The sequence below is a fragment of the Abramis brama genome, assembly GCF_963993115.1.
Source record: "Abramis brama genome assembly, chromosome: 12".
Lineage (NCBI taxonomy): Eukaryota > Metazoa > Chordata > Actinopteri > Cypriniformes > Leuciscidae > Abramis > Abramis brama.
Window position 1 is genome coordinate 24,483,692 of NC_139974.1, and position 19,069 is coordinate 24,502,760.

Consider the following 19,069-nt stretch of genomic DNA (forward strand, 5'->3'; position numbering starts at 1 on the left):
GCGGCGAGGGGTTGGGAGTTGTTGGCGTCTCCGTGGCTGGCGGGGGCTGCTCGTCAGCTTGTTGCACGGCCGTGGGAACGACACGTGCTCCTGGATCGATTTCTGTTGGGCAGTTTTCATCAACGGCGGCCCCGGTGGTCGTTGGGTGTGACACGAAGGATCGCATTGATGTGTTCAAACCAGGAATTCCAACTACCGATTTAACTATTGGAAATGGCATCGCGTTTGCATGACTCAGCAATTTCCATTGAGGTGAGTGGAGGTGCTTTTACATCTACAATCACAGATGCGCCTCAACAAACTGTGAAAGCGAAAGACAAAAACGCTTCGGTTAACCCTTTAAAACCCCGTGTTTACTCAGACTTAATGGATACAGACTTATGTACAGACCGTGCGGCCTCAAAGCAGACAACGTTTAGGTTGTTTCAGACCGTAAATCATGCAAAAATACTCTGGGACCCTAAAGTTAAACCAAAGGGTATTCCTGGTGGACATTTGAATATTAGGAGTGTAGAGTCAAAGACTGAGCAACTGGAGCATTTGTTGACAGACTCCAATTTGGATTTTCTGTGTCTGTCAGAGACTTGGTTAAAACCATCAACTCCACAGAGTGTTTTTTATGTACCAGGGTATAACGTTTTTAGATGTGACCGAAAACAAGGAAAAGGTGGTGGAGTAATGATATATGTGAAAGAGAGGTTTGACTGTAAATTAATTGAAAACCTCAGTGATTCTATAGAATGTGTGGGATTAACCATCAGACTCTCACCGGAAATGTCATTTGTGGTTATCGTGCTGTATAGACCTCCAACGGCAAAGGACATTTTCTTTACCCATCTCACTGAGATACTTAAAAAATGTAACAATAAGGAAATTATTTTGCTAGGAGATTATAATATCAATTGGCTAGATAAAAGCTGCAGGAAAAAATTAAAACAAATAACAACTAAGTTTCACATTGCGCAAATGATAAAGAATGCAACTCGTATAACAAAATCATCCCAAACATTGATTGATCTTGTATTCACAAATAGAGAAGAACGAATTGCAAAATCTTATAACCTGATAACTGGACTATCTGACCACAACCTTACTTTGATAGTCAGGAGGTTATCAAAAACGAGATATAAAACTTCTAATAGAATTGATATCAATTCAGGGGCTTCATATATCTCAAATAGAGACTTGAAATTGTTTTATAATGAAATAGAACAAATTCAATGGAATCAGATAACTTGTGGCAAAAATTGCCAATCAGCAAGTAATGACTTCATGATAACCTTTAGTGATCTCCTATCGAAATACTCCAAAGAATCATCTCGGAAAATCAAAAGTAAAACACCTCTTCCCTGGATGAATGAGACAGTGTGGAATTTAATGAAACTAAGAGTTGCAGCACTTAAAAAGTCCTTGAAAACGGGCTTTTTGACAGACTCGCTTCTGTACAAGGAACTCAGAAACAAAGTCACCATACTGTTACGAAGAACGAAAGCAAATTTTTTTATGAATTTAATTGAACAAGCAAAAGGAAACACTAAAAGACTTTGGCAAACCATTGATAAAGTAACTGGTCGGAAGAGTTGTAAAGGTCATAAATTAGAAATTAATATTAATGGTAATCCGGAAACTGATGCTCAAATAGTGGCGAATCATTTTAATAATTACTTTATAGAATCAGTCAAAGAACTGGGAATTCAAAACATTGACTCAAATAATTATGTACGAGCATCTGACTGTATTTCACATGAACAAAATATGCTATATTTTAAATTGACAAATGAATTTGAAATAAATAAAATGTTGCAATCATTGACAAATTCTAAAAGTAAAGATATTTGGGGAATGGACAATGCTCTTCTTAAAAAATATAAAGACAAATTTGTAACTCCCATCACATACCTGATAAACAAATCAATAGAAGAGAGCTCTTTTCCCACTGCTTTCAAAACCGCAGTAATCACTCCAGTATTCAAATCGGGGGACAAACATGAGGTCTGCAATTACAGGCCGATTAGCATACTTCCTGTTGTCTCAAAGATTACAGAGAAAGTAATTGCGGAGCAATTAAAAGAACATTTAAACAAAAATAATATGCTACATCCCATGCAATTTGGATATAGAAAACACCATTCCACTGAAACTGTATGTTGTTACTTTATTGAGGTGGTGAAGGCAAAGCTGGAAAAGGGCGGGGTCGTGGGCGCCGTGTTTTTGGACCTATGCAAGGCGTTTGACACGGTCAACCATTCTGTGCTACTGAGGAAGCTGAGCAACTATAATTTGTCTCTAAGAGCACTACAGTGGGTAGAATCATATCTCAGTGATCGTGTCCAGTGCGTAAGAGTCAAAAGTAAGTTATCAACATCTAAGACTAATGACATGGGTGTCCCACAAGGCTCTGTTCTTGGCCCATTGCTGTTCGCGCTTTACATAAATGATCTCCCTTCGGTGTGCGGTGATGTGGACATGCAGATGTACGCGGACGACACTGTAGTTTACGTACATGGAAGTGATGCGACCAGTATAGCTAATAAACTAACCAATGTTATGGGAAACATCTTGAATTGGCTTTCCTCTGCCTCGCTTACGCTGAATGTAAATAAAACAGTAGCAATGTATTTTACTAAAACTCAAAAACTGCAGTCCTCCTTCCCATGCATTTATGCAAATCAGATTCAAATAAAAGTAGTGGAGGAATTTAAATATTTAGGCCTTATTTTGGATTCAACCTTTACTTTTAAAAAACATGTTAAGAAAATCTGCTGCACGCTAAAATACAGTTTGTCTGTTTTTAGACATATTAGGAATACACTGACTCATGATGCTGCAAAAATTTACTTGGAGGCAATGATAATTCCTCATATTAATTATTGTATTTCTTGTTGGTCACAGACTTGTGAAACAGCAATAAAACCTCTAAAATCTTTATATAATCAAGCTGTTAAAGTGTTAGACAAAAAGCCACTGAGATACCATCACTGTCTGATTCTTGGAAAATACAGCATGTTAAACTTTGATAATATAATTGTGTATGCCAATGTGCGACTAGTTTTTAAAATTTTGAATAATATTGCACCTCCACCCCTGAAAACATTTGTCCAGCTTTGTTCTGAACAGATGACTAGGAGCTCCAGGTCCACGAGTCGCAATGACTGCAGACTGCCTAAACGTGGCTTGGCTTTTGCACAGACAGCCTTCTCATTTAAAGGCATCAAAGAATGGAACAAACTCCCACAGAGTCTGAAACTTTCCTTAGACCTAAAGGACTTCTCTCGCAATACAAGGAAAGCGTTATTGGAAACCCAGTCGTGTCAGCATAGATAACTGTGTATGTATATATGATTTTTAGTGATGTTTTATTGTAGTAAATTTGGTATGATTATATTAGGACTGGTGGCTGTAATGGGTGTATGGTTGATTGAATGAATTAATAGTTGCATTTGAGTAGTCAAATACATTTTATATTGTATATTTTGTATTGTAATTCACCTGCTCAGGGACTGCAGATGGAAACTAGCTTAGGCTAAATCTGGTGCAAGGCATCTTTAATTAATGTTTTTTGCACATTGTCCCTGTTGAAATAAATAAACAAACAAACAAACAAATGTATCACTCTGTATCTACCCACTGTCTCTGGAATAAGACAATTAATGTCTTTTAGTTCTCAGGTTAAGCTTCAGATAGGTTTTTTTTTTTTTTGTCCATTGAGGTTGCATGACTCAGACAAGGGCAACTTCTCATTTCTTGTAAGGTCACAGACTACTCCACATCTAGCCATTGACCTTCAAGATTTACAACCAGATCACTAAACAACTGCCTGAATTAAATGCCATGCAAAATTAAAGGTTATCCTTCTCCCTATTCGACATTATCCTTATCTTTATTCAATATTCAAAAAGAGTGGAATGCGTGGCATGTGGACTCTTATCTTAACATCCTTGAAACAGAATCCATTCATCTGATAAACAAAATGACAGATATGAAGACTGCTTTATATATTAAGATAATTGCTATCACTTTATTTTACACTCCTGTTCCGCATGTGTATACTATGTAGTAATTATAGTCATTAAAATAACTAGGTCATAACTAGCTACTAACCCTGAACCTACTCTTAAACCTAACCTTAACTCATGTAGTTACCTTTTTATACCTTTTATTCCCAGGTACTTTCTTAGGTAAGTACACATATTGTAAAATAAAGTGCAACTAGAAAATGCTTTGAATGCTTTGGCTTTTAACAGCTCAATCCTCTGAAAGGTCATTTGACAGTCTGACAACCAGATGGAGTTTCTCTTCTTTGAATTACTTAAGGTAAATTTATGCTCCCAGTTAAACCTTTTGTGCTAAACTACACATTATATTGTTATTGAACCGGTGAAAGTAATCCTAATTACTTAAGTAATGCTGGATGGCAATCATGACCTACAAGTTAATGAGACGCAGCGGCAGAAACATTTAATTCCATGAAAGAAATAACAGACAGAAAATATATATCCACACTATAGTCCAATTACAAAGATCTTGGGAGTTGTCAGGTATGGCTGCTACGACGCTCATGACGAAGGAGATTATAATACAAACAGTCTTTTAATATATCCATGTAAGAGAAACACAAGAAGAGTAGGCAAATGTATCCACTTTACATAGATGAAACCAGGTGAATAGAAACACACTAGGAAACTGGCACAACGTAGAATGACAAAGCTGAACATAATCCTGACAGGTGTAGGCCCTGTCCTTAGTACAGGGGTGATTATCAATACTAGAATTGATGCTTCCTCTTTTCCTCGCTCCTCCGTTCTCCAGCCTGTGACACCAATCAAAGAAAGCCATCTTGAAGGACATTTCAATTCTCTAATTGCACCACGAGGAATGAGGTGTGAGGAAGCTTCCAGAGGAGCAATGAGCAAGGATGCACAGGTGTATCCTATGCAGAAACGTATCTGAAAAGTGTGTATTTGACAAATATTGCATTTATTTCACTTCAGCTGTGGTAAAGTATGCAAACACCACATGAGCGGTCACTACAGGAAGCAGAAAGTGTCTGACTTCACGTCTCCGTTTCAGCTGCTCCCCGCCTACACACGACAACTCTCGCCGATCAGTTACATCCAGCCACAGCCGATGTCAAACACACCTTCAGACACATTTCTAACCGGCATGCATTTTGCAGTGATCAGCGGTGATTGGTTCTGCGCAGATTTTGTTAATCTCAAACAAGCCTATTGCTTCTTTGTTTCATGAGTCATGAACTTATTGGTTCATTGTGTTGATTTATTTCAGGTGTCTTATGTCGTTAGACCTTTGTGTATATATAGCCCTCATGTTTCCATTGTTACAGCTTTGTTCATGTAACCACTGTAGGTGAGTCTAGTTTATGTTCACATGTATGGTTATGTTATGTTTATTGTCAAGTATGTAAGTTTAGTTCAATTCATTGTTTGTTAATGATATTCTTCAATAAACTGTACATGGGTTCACCTTTAACTTGCCTTTAGTGGACTATTGTTACAAAAATGTGTTAATGTTTGTAATTTTAGCAGAAAAATAAATATATGGACAAAAATATAATTACACAAAGGTTGATATTTTTACAACCTGAATTATTTCTAACATCAGTACACTTTGGCTGGTATTAACATTATAAAAACTGAAATATACAGACACAAAAATGACATGTCTGAAATGTCACTATTTTTTTCAAATGAATTTCTGACAACCAAAGCCTTTTTTTTTTTCTTTTTTTTTTTTACAGTCCAGAGATTAACTCAAAAAGAATTTCCTATCTTTGCCATAAATCTTGGGAACCAATCATCCCAGCTCTCTCAATATATCCTGGACTTTCACCTTGAAAAGTGGTTGTGATTGCAGACTGCACTGCAGATATAGACCACGAGCACAAGGAGGGAAATAGATTTTGGAGAGAAAAAGTTGGTGAAAACACAGTAATTGGTAAAAACATTTATTAATTGGTAAAATCATTTACTCGCCCTACTGTATGACTTACGAGCAACATAAAATATATATTTTTTGCAGAATATTCACACTGCTTTTTTTCCATAAAATGAAAGTAAATGGTGACTACAGCCTGTCAAGCTCCAACAATAACAAAACCACCATTAAAGTATCATAAATCATACTTGTGCACTATAATTCAAGTCCTCTGGAGTGATTTGATAACTTTGTGTAAGGAACCTACAGAACATTTAGTGGTTCAGGAGCTGTGACATAGGGAGTACCGCCTGATATGTAAAAAGCAGTTGTGATTTTACCAGACCTGGGTTTAAGATCACAGCATCGGGCATGTCCCAGTGCTGCCGTCCCCTCTCTCGTAAGGCTGCCCTTGACTAAAGATTTTTCTAGTTGACTAGTAGTCGTTCATTTTAGCGATTAGTTGACTATACAAAATTAATAAACCATATAAATCATAATAATGAGCCTTTAATTGCCTATATATAATACATAGCCTAATCAGCGCTCAAGCACACACATAAAGCTTGCTACAGCACACTGGCAAAGTAATGACTATGAATGTGTTGTGGAAAAAAACAGCAAGGAAACTGTCTAAAAATTTGAATAATTTATTGATAATGTTTTCTCTGTTTTCGGCTGCAGAGATTAAGTCGATGATGTTGACTCATCATCTCCGCAATAGTGGATGCGCCTATATGCACGTTTCATACAGATTACATAATCTAAGAATATTGTTTTCCACTTGAACTGGTTGTCAATCTATTGACATTCCAAGCTATACATTTCTCATGTCTGTCGGGCAAGTATACATTGAGCTTTGGTTTATTTTATTTTTTTGACGTGCTCAAGTTCAAAGAGTTCACCCGTTGCTAACGATCTGTCCCTCACAGTCTGCGTGACTTTGCCACAAGGTTGTTTTTGTTTTTTGCGACAAACCAACTAATACAATTTTCATTGACTAAGCCTATTTTAGTCGACTAACGATTCATCGAATATTAGGGGGCATCCCTCCATTACCCATTTCACTGACCAATCAAATTAAGACAAAAAGCCCAAAAATAAATTGGCCAGTTTGTTTTCACTGTGATGTTCCAAATTTGAATATGCACTTGTTTACATCACACAAATAAGTCTGAATGCTATGGTCTCAGTGAATAGCCACTTTTAAGATATTCAGAAGACTTATTGATAATTTGTTTGGAACTTGACAGGTCCTGGTCTTAACGCCCTTTCATTGTATGAAAAAGAACCGCCTGAAGATCTTGTGCAACATCTTCTGTGTTCCATGGTTTGGAACCTCATGAAGATTAGTAAGTGATTAAAGACTGTTGACATTAGGGCTGTCACTTTTTATTCGATATTCGAATATGCATTCGAACATGACGTGAAATATCCGTAATCGAACTATAAATAAACTATCCGGTTTTTAAAGTGTCATGTGTAGCGCATTTTTTACAGCCTATGATTAGACCGTTTGTTTGTTATTTTTTATTGTTTGCCATCTCATCCAGTAGAGGGCGCTCTAGACGTATTGTAGCGTAAGCCCGTGACCAAATCAAGCGAATAATACCAGCTACACTGTTTTGAAAATGGAAGACAACGAACAGAACGGCCAGTCTGAGCGGACAATTACAACCCCAACGCATCTTAAAAGTAGTGTCTGGAAACATTTTGGGTTCTACACTGTAGACGGTAAAATAACCGTTAAAGATAAAGTAGTTTGCCGAATTTGCAAAAAACGGTTTACTTACACATCATCCACATCCAATCTTCGCGCTCACCTGTCGAGTAACCATCCAAAGGAGGCAGCGGAGTCAGAGACACAGCAGACGGCCAGAACATTGGGCGTCCAACATCGCATGACTGCATACTTTCATGCACAACCGGTCGGCACCTTGCCAGATGCACGGGTAAAGGCCATCACCGATAAGATGGCAAGATTTATTTGCAGGGATATGAGACCTATAAGTGTAATTTCGGGAGACGGGTTTCAGGACCTCATAATGGAACTGGAGCCATGATACACAATTCCATGTCGCACCACTATGTCAGCCCGCATAGTAAAGTTGTATGACACCACACGAGAAAACATTAAGACCTTATTGCAGGACAAGAAACTCGCTCTAACTACAGACGGGTGGACATCACTGGCCACACATGCTTACGTGACAATCACAGCTCACTTCATTTCAGACAAATGGGACCTAGAGAATTTTGTTCTTTGCACAAAAGAGCTAAGGGGAAGTCACACAGCTGCCCATGTCGCAGAGAACATCAGCAACACCCTGGACGACTGGGATATATCCTGTGAAGCAGTAATAGCGGTCACCACAGACAATGCGCAGAATTATGTGAAAGCCGTACGCGATTTAAGCCTCATACATGTACCTTGTTTAGCACACACATTAAACCTAGCCGTGTGCAAGGGACTAGAGGTGAGGGCTATTGATACTGCCCTTTCTCGCCTTAGACAGCAGCTCATTTTGGAAAGTCTCCTGCTGACTGCTGCCTGTTGGAGGCAAAGCAGGAGCTTCTCGGACTAAAAAAGGAGAGACTGATAAATGACTGTGTCACGAGATGGAACACGACGTATGACATGATCTGCCATGCCTCCGAACAGCAGGCAGCCGTGGCCACGGTCATTTTTGCAAAGAAAATGTCCCACTTGGAACTCAGCACTTCGGAGTGGTCTGTGATTGAACAACTAAAAGACACACTGAAAACATTCAAAATTGCAACTCAGGCCCTCTCCACCGATGCCTATCCTACAGCATCCGCCATCCTCCCTCTACAACATGTTATGCTTTCTCAGCTGACCGCTCCTGACGCAACACAGAGAGCTGCTATCAAAGAAATGAAAGGTAGGCGTGTCTTCTTTTCCTTATTCCTTTTAGCACAGGCTAATGCGTAACATTAATGGCCTAATTTCCCAAGCCTATTAATATAACATATCGAAATATGACAGTTAATAACACAAGCTTTTATTCAGTTATATCAATTATTATATCAATTATTTGTCGACAATTTCATGCTTCAGTGAAAACAACACCGAATGGATGCTTCTTAATAAAGCGGCCCTTCTGGATCCCCGGTTCAGCCGTTTGGTTCACCTTTCGCCTGGGCAGAAACACCTTGTAATTGAAAGCTTATCTCAGGAGCTGAAGGAACGTAGATATTCGAATATATTCAAATACATTGGATGATATTCGATATCCGTTTGAATTTGATTTTTCTCAGAAGTGACAGCCCTAGTTGACATTAAGTGATTAAAACTATTATTTTACTTGCAGTATGTTTATATAACATGATTGGTGACAAATTGTATTAGATTATATTAGATTTCACCCAGATGGTGTTTGGACACCTATTTGTGTAGTTCACATAAGTTGGCTTATTAACATTGTTGTAGTTAGGAAAATAGGGGGGTGGGTTAACAATACCTTTATTTTTACATTTTTACTTCACAATTATGAACAATATAGCCACTACTATAAATACATTTGTATTCTTATTATTATAAAACCTGCTTTAAAAAATTTAAAACAAACTGATCCTCATATAACATACATAACACTTCATTAACACACCATACATCTCAAAAACCCAATAAATTATTTGTCAACCTATTGGGCCCTATTTTAACGATCTGAAATGCAAGTATCAAGCGCGAAACGCAAGTAACTTTGTGGGCGGGTCTTGGGCGCTGTTGCTATTATACCGGCGGGATAAATGACTCTTGCGCCCGACGCAAATCTAAAATGGGTTGGTCTGAAGTAGCTACATTACTCATAGGTGTGGTTTGGGCGTAACATAAAATAAACCAATCAGAGCGACATCTCACATTCCCTTTAAGAGCAGGCGCGCTTGTTCATGGCGGATTGCTATTATAACAGTGGATTTTCCAGGCGCACGGCAGGAGCAGTTCACAGCCGAGGAGACCGACGTTCTCGCCAGGGCCGTAAAACACAGAGAAGTGACATTGGGGATGGGAGAAACCCACGCAAATTAGCTTTGGTTAAACAGGCTTATAATAATTTGGGTAAATGTGTAAGCTAGATTTATGCCTATTTTTTCACATCTTCATGGACACAACAATGATTTCCCTCATGTGTTAATATTTTTCCTTGTAATAATGTATGATTTGCAAAAATGAAAACTGCTGCTTCTGTGTAGATGAGAGAATCAAAGTGTATGCGCATTGTGCACACGCTACATTGATTATGGCATAAAATAACATAAAATAGCATATGAATAACATGTGCAACGCGCCACTGACTTTAGACTAGGTTTTTCCTGGTCAGTGGTGGAATTGTGGCCGCCAAGAGGGCATGACTTATGTCTATAAAAACCCATGACATGCCATAGGAATCAGATCAAATTTCTTTTAGCATGGCCTTCGACGATGAGCCTGCTCTCCCGCCTCTCTTGCTCGAGCCGCGTAAGAAGAAACGCCGCTCGCAGAGAGAGCCTGAGCCTGCAGCTGAAAGAGAACCCACGCCGGTCAAGTCCCCGCATGCTTCTCCGACACCTGAGTCCTTGCCCTCGCCCGTGCTGTTCACACAGGCCGACCAACACCCCTCCTCGTGCGCGGCGGGTCTTCTCTCATTTGGAGCCTCGGACGAGGAAGAGAATGACGACAAAGACAGCCTGTCTATTGCCGCTTCGGATTCTGAATGGGCTGCTTCCGCCCCGTCTACTCAGGATAGCACGAGGTTTAGCGTCGACGTCGAACTTATCCACGTGCTCACGAAGGCCATGCAAGACTTCGGGCTCGATTGGTCCTCGCCCGACCAACCAACGCACAGCAGGCTGGACGAGTGGTTTCTCGAAGGGCGTCGACAGGCCCCTGCACAGCGGCCCGCACCCTTTTTCCCGAAGGTGCACGACGAGATGACTAAATCCTGGAAAGCACCTCACTCCACTCGGATCCGCACTTCTTTTTCTTCAGCGCTCTCCAATGTTGACGGCGCGAAGGAAAAAGGCTACGAAGCCCCCCCTCCCCTCGAGGAGGCTGTGGCCGCCCATCTGTGTCCTCCCACTGCATCGAGCTGGAGAACTAAGGTGACACACCCGCTTAAGGCTCTGTCGAGCTACATCGGCGCTCGCCGGCCGCGCTTATGCCGCCGCGGGCAAGGCCGCTTCGTCGCTGCACTCCGTGGCGGTCTTACAAGTTTTCCAAGCAAAACTTCTCCGCGCACTGGACGAGACTGCTCCCGAACCCGAGGCGCTTCGGGACCTGCACAGCACCACCAATTTAGCACTCAGGGCTACCAAATCAACGGCTCAGGCCATCGGGCGATCAATGGCTAACCTCACAGTACTTGAGCGACACCTATGGCTTGTGCTGACTGAAATTAAGGACTCGAATAACGCGGCCTTCCTCGACGCCCCATCACTTCTTCCGGCCTATTTGGTCCTGCGGTGAAGAATTTCACGGAGCACTATTCGCAAGCTCAGCAGGCGTCTCAGGCTATGCGCCATTTTCTCCCGAAACGCTCCAGCTCAACCTCGGGCGGCGGGAGAAGAGCGCCGTCCTCCCAGCGTGACAAGTCAGTGCCACCGGTAACTAAGCCCCGGCAAGCCCCGGCCATCCCAGGCATATCACAGTGGGTACTGAGAACAAAAGAACAAGGCTATTCGCTCCAGTTCGTCCGCAGACCGCCGCACTTTCAAGCCAAGGTCGAGACAACAGTGAGAGAGGGCGTGGCCCACATTCTCCGCACAGAAGTGTTGAAACTGTTAGAAAAAGGAGTGATCCAGCCGGTTCACAGCTCGCAGAGCGAGTCAGGCTTTTACAGCCGTTACTTTCTCGTCCCCAAAAAGGACGGCGATCTCAGGCCAATTCTGGATCTCAGAAAACTGAACGAGTCACTCATGAGACGGCCATTCAGAATGCTGACGACCAGGCAGATTCTCGCGCAAATTCGCCCGGGAGACGAGGGTGAGACGGGTTTTTCTCTGTGGATCTGAAAGATGCTTATTTTCACATCCAGATAGCGCCCCGTCACAGGCCATTCCTGAGATTTGCCTCCGAGGGGCAGGCTTACCAGTACACAGTACTTCCGTTCGGCCTGTCTCTGGCTCCTCGTACATTTACGAAGTGTATGTACACTTAACGGCACACAACGGGGCATGTGCGTGTTGAACTACCTAGACGATTGGCTAGTCATAGCGCAATCGGAGGAGTTATTATTAACTCACAAATCCTGGATTCTCAGTCACCTGGACTCTTTGGGCCTCAGGATCAATGCTGCCAAGAGCGAACTATCGCCCAGGATTTCCTTCCTAGGCATAACATTGGACTCTTTGGAGATGAGAGCGCGCCTGACGTCAGCGACTGTATCCACTTGGTAATGCGTTGTAAATTTCTTCCTTTAGTTTTGACACCAGATGTGAAGATCTCAAGCCCATTGCTTCTTGAAGTTTGTCAATCGATTTCCATCCTTCTTCATTCAATAAATGATCCAGCTTTACAATTCCATTCCTTAATAACCATTGTCGTATAGTCACAGAAGACAGCAATCTGGTTTGAGTCAAGTGATTAAAAAAAAAAGTGGTTCCTGCGATGCCCAAAGTTCTAGATTGTCCATATTCCGTTCTGTTCTTATAACAGTTTTCCATGTTTGCAACATAGCTTTATAAAAAACAGTGAGCTCAAAAACAGTGACAAGTTCATCTCTTCAAGCTTCATTAAAATTAGTTCTTTATCAAGTCCAAAGCCACCAACTCTCCTCATGATCGCACTTGCAGTTTTTCCCCAAAGCACATCTTTATCAAATAGAAATCTCTGTGCAGCTTGTATCCTGAAACCACAGATTCTATTTCTCACATCCACCAGGCCTTGGCCACCTTCTTGTACTGGTAGCTATAATACTACAGCACAAATCCAATGTTGTCCATCCCAGAAAAAAATCATTATTGTCCTTTGTATATTGGAGATTAACTTCTCTGGTAGCTCCATGACAATAGTCCTATGCCACAAAATAGAAGCAGCCATTTAATCTTTGTTTTTCAAGGTTTCAGGGGCTTTTGGGGCCCTTAACGTGCTCAAAAACTCTTGAAACTTTTCACACAGGTCAGAACCCACGGTCATCAGAGCCGGGCTGAAGCTGGTACCCGGGCGTGGCAGGGGGGCTCAACAGCGCCCCCTTGGACACGGTCTGAAAACTTGGTCCATATATCAAACACGCTTGCATGAATTAATATGAAACTCGGTACACATATAGATCTCATCGGGCCGAACAACTTCCGCACTCTAAGTTATTAGCTCCGCCCAACAGGAAGTCGGCTATTATGGGTTTTTGAAAAACGCATGCTGTGGAATTTGATGTACTCATCCTAGAGAATTCATCCAATCGCCTCCAAACTCGGTCAGCATGAAGTCAAGACATTGAGGATGCTAAATTGCGGACGGATTTTTGATATCTCGAACGGTTTGGCCGTGGCGAGGAAACGAATTTATGGCGAGAAAATGGAAACACGAAGTAATATAACTTCTGCATACGTTAACTGATCTTGATGAAACTTCAGCAGTGTGTTCGTGCTTCAGCAGGCCGATCAGATGGATGTAACTATTGTGAGTCAAAGTTATAGCGCCACCAACTGGCAGCAGGAAGTGTGTAACTTTCAAAATGCTTTTGACCGCACTGACATTGATAATGGTGCAGAGCGAGCGTTTTCAATGAATTCCTATGGAAGTAGGAATGAACTAAAAAACGTTCGCTCTTCTCTGCCCGTTCCTCACCGTGGACGCACACCATATATATATATATATATATATATATATATATATATATTATTTATTTATTTTTGTTACATATATATATATATATAATATATATATATATATATATATATATATATATATATATATATATATATATATATATATCAGTGTTTCCCCTACAATGTATTAAGCAGATAGCGACGCGGCGTGCTCGTTTTCTCAGACGCGCCTCTGTTCATGGTTGCATAGCAACGACAGACGCCACGGGAGAGCGAGCAAACGCTTGTGGAAAGGAGAAAGCGGTACGAACTTTTCTCCATTGAAGTCTATGGGGTCGCTGTGTCCATTTTTTTTTTACTGTCTATGGAAAATATGCCGTCCCGCCCCTCCGTGTTCGGCGATCAGGTTTCATTCTCGCGCAGCTTGTTTAGTAACTTCACGCAAATAGAACTGAGCATGTTTGTGTGACAAAGCACTGGTGACTGGTTAATTTTCATGAACATGACATGTCAAGAAAATGAATGGCAAATGAAAACTAACTGTAAAGCGCTTTGGTGGCCATAGGTCTGTGAAAGCGCTATATAAATGCAGTCCATTTAACTCAGGGTTCAACAATCTCGGTCCTGTAGGGCCGCTGTCCTGCAGAGTTTAGCTCCAACCAGCTCCAACGCACCTGTTTGAAAGTTTCTAGTATGCCTAGTGAGACCTTGATTAGCTGGTTCAGGTGTGTTAAATTGGGGTTGGAGCTAAACTCTGCAGGACAGCGGCCCTCCAGGACCGAGATTGGTGAACCTTGATTTAACTGATAAGTCCCTCAGGTGGTGAGTCCATAATCTGAGTACTGAAATTAAGTCATCCTTTTTCATCTGATGTCATCAGCCTGTGCACTTTTGCAGCCTTTTGTTGCACCAAGAACAATTAACACTGGCAACATTATAGAAGCTGTTGCCAGGTCTTGGCCTTTTAAACCAGTTGGGAGTTCATTAAGACAATTGTTGGAGTTCCACCAGAGGCATGACTTGTATGTGGCATACAAATGATGTCTCCCACCAGATTTTGTTGAATTGTTTGCTGTCAAGACATGCTTCTGACTGACCCTGGATGAGCTACAGGGTCAGTGTGAATCACTGTTGCATGAGAGTAATTTAATCCTCAGAAAACAGCAACAACCAAGGTTGTTGGATTAATACAAAGAAAGGGAGGGAGACAAACACTGAAGAATCAAGTTCCATTAGTAAGCAACACGATGCACCCCCCCCCCCCCCCCCCCCCAAAAAAAAATCACACACAGCTGGTAAAAACAAGAAGAAAAACAAGAAAAAAATAAATAAATAAAAATAAATAAATATATTCACTGTAAAATCTGGATCCTGAAGAAAAACCAGTTGGGAACTCTCTATAATTAATTAGTCACTGTAGGATGAAGTAGGATGAAGACATTAACTTTGGGTCTCATTCATGAAACACGAGCAGAACGAATTTTTGTGTAAATCGTGTGTAAAGTGGTTCTGGCGTAAATTTTCGGATTCATTAAAATGTTCATATTTTCCAAATGTTAGTTGGTACGAAAGAAATCTACACCTGCTCCCAGCCATGCATAAATAGTGCATTTAACATCCGAATGTTTTGCTCATTAATAAGGCTGCATTTTAATTCACCTGAATCGGGTACATATTTACACAGCATTTTGAAAAAATATTATATATAGTAATTACATACGTTTTTTTCTTTTTACTTTTATTATGAGAGCCAGTAATAGCATCTGCAAATGGAACACAAGTCCGCAAGTCACAAGTGTTGCAGTCAAGCTTCATGTCGAACCATTTTCTTTTCACTTCTGGGACTGTTCGATTAACAGATTAAATTCCATTAACTGCATCTGTAATATTCTGCAAAGCTTCCTTTTTTTTAGGACCTGATTATGGAGATAGAATTGTGTCTTTATTACATGTGAGAAAATAAATGATCTGAGAGAAGAAAAAAAAAGTTTGAGAGAAAAAGTTATCACACTGATAGCAAAAAAGCATTTCATGAGAGAAAAAAAAATATTTGAGAGAAAAAGTTCATACCAATAGCAAAAAAATTATAATATTTGAGACTAAAACAAGTTTTGAGAGAAAGTATTTTTTCATAGAACATAAAAAAATATAAATTAGAATTTTTTTTAATTATTTCTGAGAAAAAAAATCTCTCTCAAAATACTTTGCTTTCACTGTGAAAATTGTGTCATGGGCGGGGCCACGTTCCTATTGGCCAGTCGGGTGAGCATCGTCTTGTCTTGGGAGTCGAACTGAATCATGTTCGGTTCACCGGCATAGATGCCGCTTCTGCCTTAGTTGAGCACGGACACTCCAATGTTTGGGTAAGATGATTCACTGTGATCTTAGATGATCACGGACGTATCGCCAGCGATAATTAATGCGATATTGCTCAGCTTGTCAGTGAACTACGGCTCTGTGTTAATGCCGCTTCATCTGAAAGCAGGCGATGGCGATTTACTACTAATCAAGGAACCGGCTTTACTGACGAGATGCGCATAACAATATCATCCGATATATCGCCCAGGTCCAGCCCTAGTTCATCATATACAACCTCCTGTACAGTTTTACTCGGACTCAGAATAAACTATTTTGTTTTAAGGTCAATATGATACATTTCCTGTTTGAACCTATAACTTAAATATAACCTGAAATGATTGTAATTAACCCCCTGAGTTCGGCTATCGCGCCGGCGCGATAGGTTCGTTTTTTTCCTCATCAGTGCAAAAAAGAATCAAAATACTAATATTAATTTTTATGTTATATGCTTGTGTTATACATCAATCGATCCTGTTAAGTGTGTATTATTTTTGTGTATACTCACAATAAAAGCAAAGTGTTGTGCTTTTTGCCAAATAAAGAAAAATAAACATGATGTGAGTTCTGCCTTCTCTCTGTCAGTGAAGTCAATTCTGAAACGCGTCCGAAAATGAACCATAACTCAGCAAATTCTCAGTCAAACAGGCATACAGACACAGACATGAAGCTTGAATTCTCTTCTTTTAAATGAAGTATTTTTTATAAAAAAACAAAATAAATATTCTGTTTATGTAATCTGTATGAAAAGAGCGAGATGTCAGTCGTTCTCATCTCAGCTAATTATTTTTAATGTGACCCCGCCCATGGAGAGCGCGCGCTATTCAAACGCAAATGACTGAGGCATCCAAGCAAACTGTGAACGCCCCCATATCAGCTCGAGAAAACACATCAAGTTTATTCAGATCATTGTACTTGTTTACACTATCGTAATAATAATAATAATGGAAAATGTACCTCAGAAGTGCTGGTATTTCGAGGAGCAAAGGATGGAATACTGTAGTAAGTTTTTTTCATTCTCAAGTGAATCGCGTTTCTGTGTGTGAATGAATGAATGGCAGAGATGCGCGCTGTTTACCACAACTCGCAAAAAGACAGTTTACATTTGAATCGCGTTTCTGTGTGTGAATGAATGAACGGCAGAGATGCGCGCTGTTTTCCACAACTCGCAAAAAGACTGTTTAAATTTGAATCACGTTTCTGTGTGTGAATGAATGATCCGCTTTTAGCAAACTATATTGCTATACTGAGATGAGTAAAAATCGACTGAAATATGTTGAAATACTGAGATGAGTAAAAATCGACTGAAATATGTTGAAATAAAATGTATTTGTAACAATAACATTTATATTACTTATAATAAAAACGAAAGACCTATGTTACAGACATATGAAAGACAACATTTCATTGACTAGTTTTGGATAGATTATATATTTTTACTGTAAAATATCTGCCACCTCAAATAAGCTTTTGTTTGCCAATTTTTGCTAATATGTTAAATATAGTATGTTTTGTCAATGTAGGCTATATTCAAAGTAATGAATCCTTAACTTTGAAATATGTATAATAAAATGTATACTTTAGTTTTTACAAAGAAAGATTACACTTGAATTGTTGTTGTAATTGTAACCTTTTTAATAAAAAAATATATATATTTACAAGGTAGACGTAAACAAATTTTAAAAGGTAAAAATAAGCCTTTTCTTTAAATAATTTTTATTGTGTTTTATTATTGACAAATTTGGGGAGAGGATATATATTCCAAAACTGAAAATACAGTATGAGAATTAACTGCACAATTACTAGACATGTTTTCCTTAGATATTATACAATTTGCAAGCACAATTTGTGGAAAAAATAAAATAAAATTGAGATGCTTCCAACTGTGAACCAATGCTCTTGCATTCTTTCTTGTGGCTATAGGTGACACACCTGAATGAATGGCTCATTAAGTATGTGGGCCCCATTGTCTCCTCAGGTGTGAACCACTAAATATGCATGATGGTGTTGGATCGTTGACGCCCTTTGCGCATATTGCCTTTCCAAACAAAAAGTGTTTTACAAGATTTAAACCAATGTATTGTTTTATGTGAATGATTAGGCAGGATGATTTTCACATCATTTTGAAGAAAAAACTCTAGGCAACGGCATCCATTAGTCAAAAGTCTTATTGACACATATTTAGTATGTGTTTTGTGGCCTTATTTCAGAAACTTTAGTTTTTAGTTTTTTCAATAACCATGCATAAACATTATTCTCTCAAAAATACAAACATGTACATGCACGTTGCTCACATATTATGGTAGCCCTGTTTGTGCTAAATAGAGTGTAATTACACCTTTGCCATTAATATGTTTATAAGCAACTGAAAAAAGCACAAATATCAGGGCATGTCAGAACATCTCAAGGACCCCAAAAACCCCTTAGACCCCAGAGGGTTAATGTGTTTAGCATCTGTATCTCTCACTATAGCTATAGAGCACTATCAGTTTTGTGCCTGAAAAGCAACGTGTAGTCTGACATATTTCTTGTCCATCCACGACATGACAAGATTTTTAGGAGTCAAAATCGTGTAATCTGACACCGTGACTATCGTAACAGACACAAAAATCCTGTAATCTGAACCAGGCATATGATCACCGTGAATCATCTTACCCAAACATTGGAGTGTCCGTGCTCAACTAAGGCAGAGGCGGCATCTATGCCGGTGAACCGAACAATGGTATAATGATTCAGTTCGACTCCCAAGACAAGACAATGATATTGGATATTGGCCACCCGACTGGCCAATAGGAACGTGGCCCCGCCCATGACACAATTTTCACAGTGAAAGCAAAATCCTGACACGAGAGCAAGAAATTGCATCGAGAGCAAAGAAAAGCGTTTTGAGAGAAACACTTTAATTTTTTTTGAGAAAATGTTTTCACACTGATAGCAAATATATATATTTGAGAGTTTTTTTCAAAGTATTTTGAGAGAGATTTTTTTTTCTCAGAAATAATTAAAAAAATTG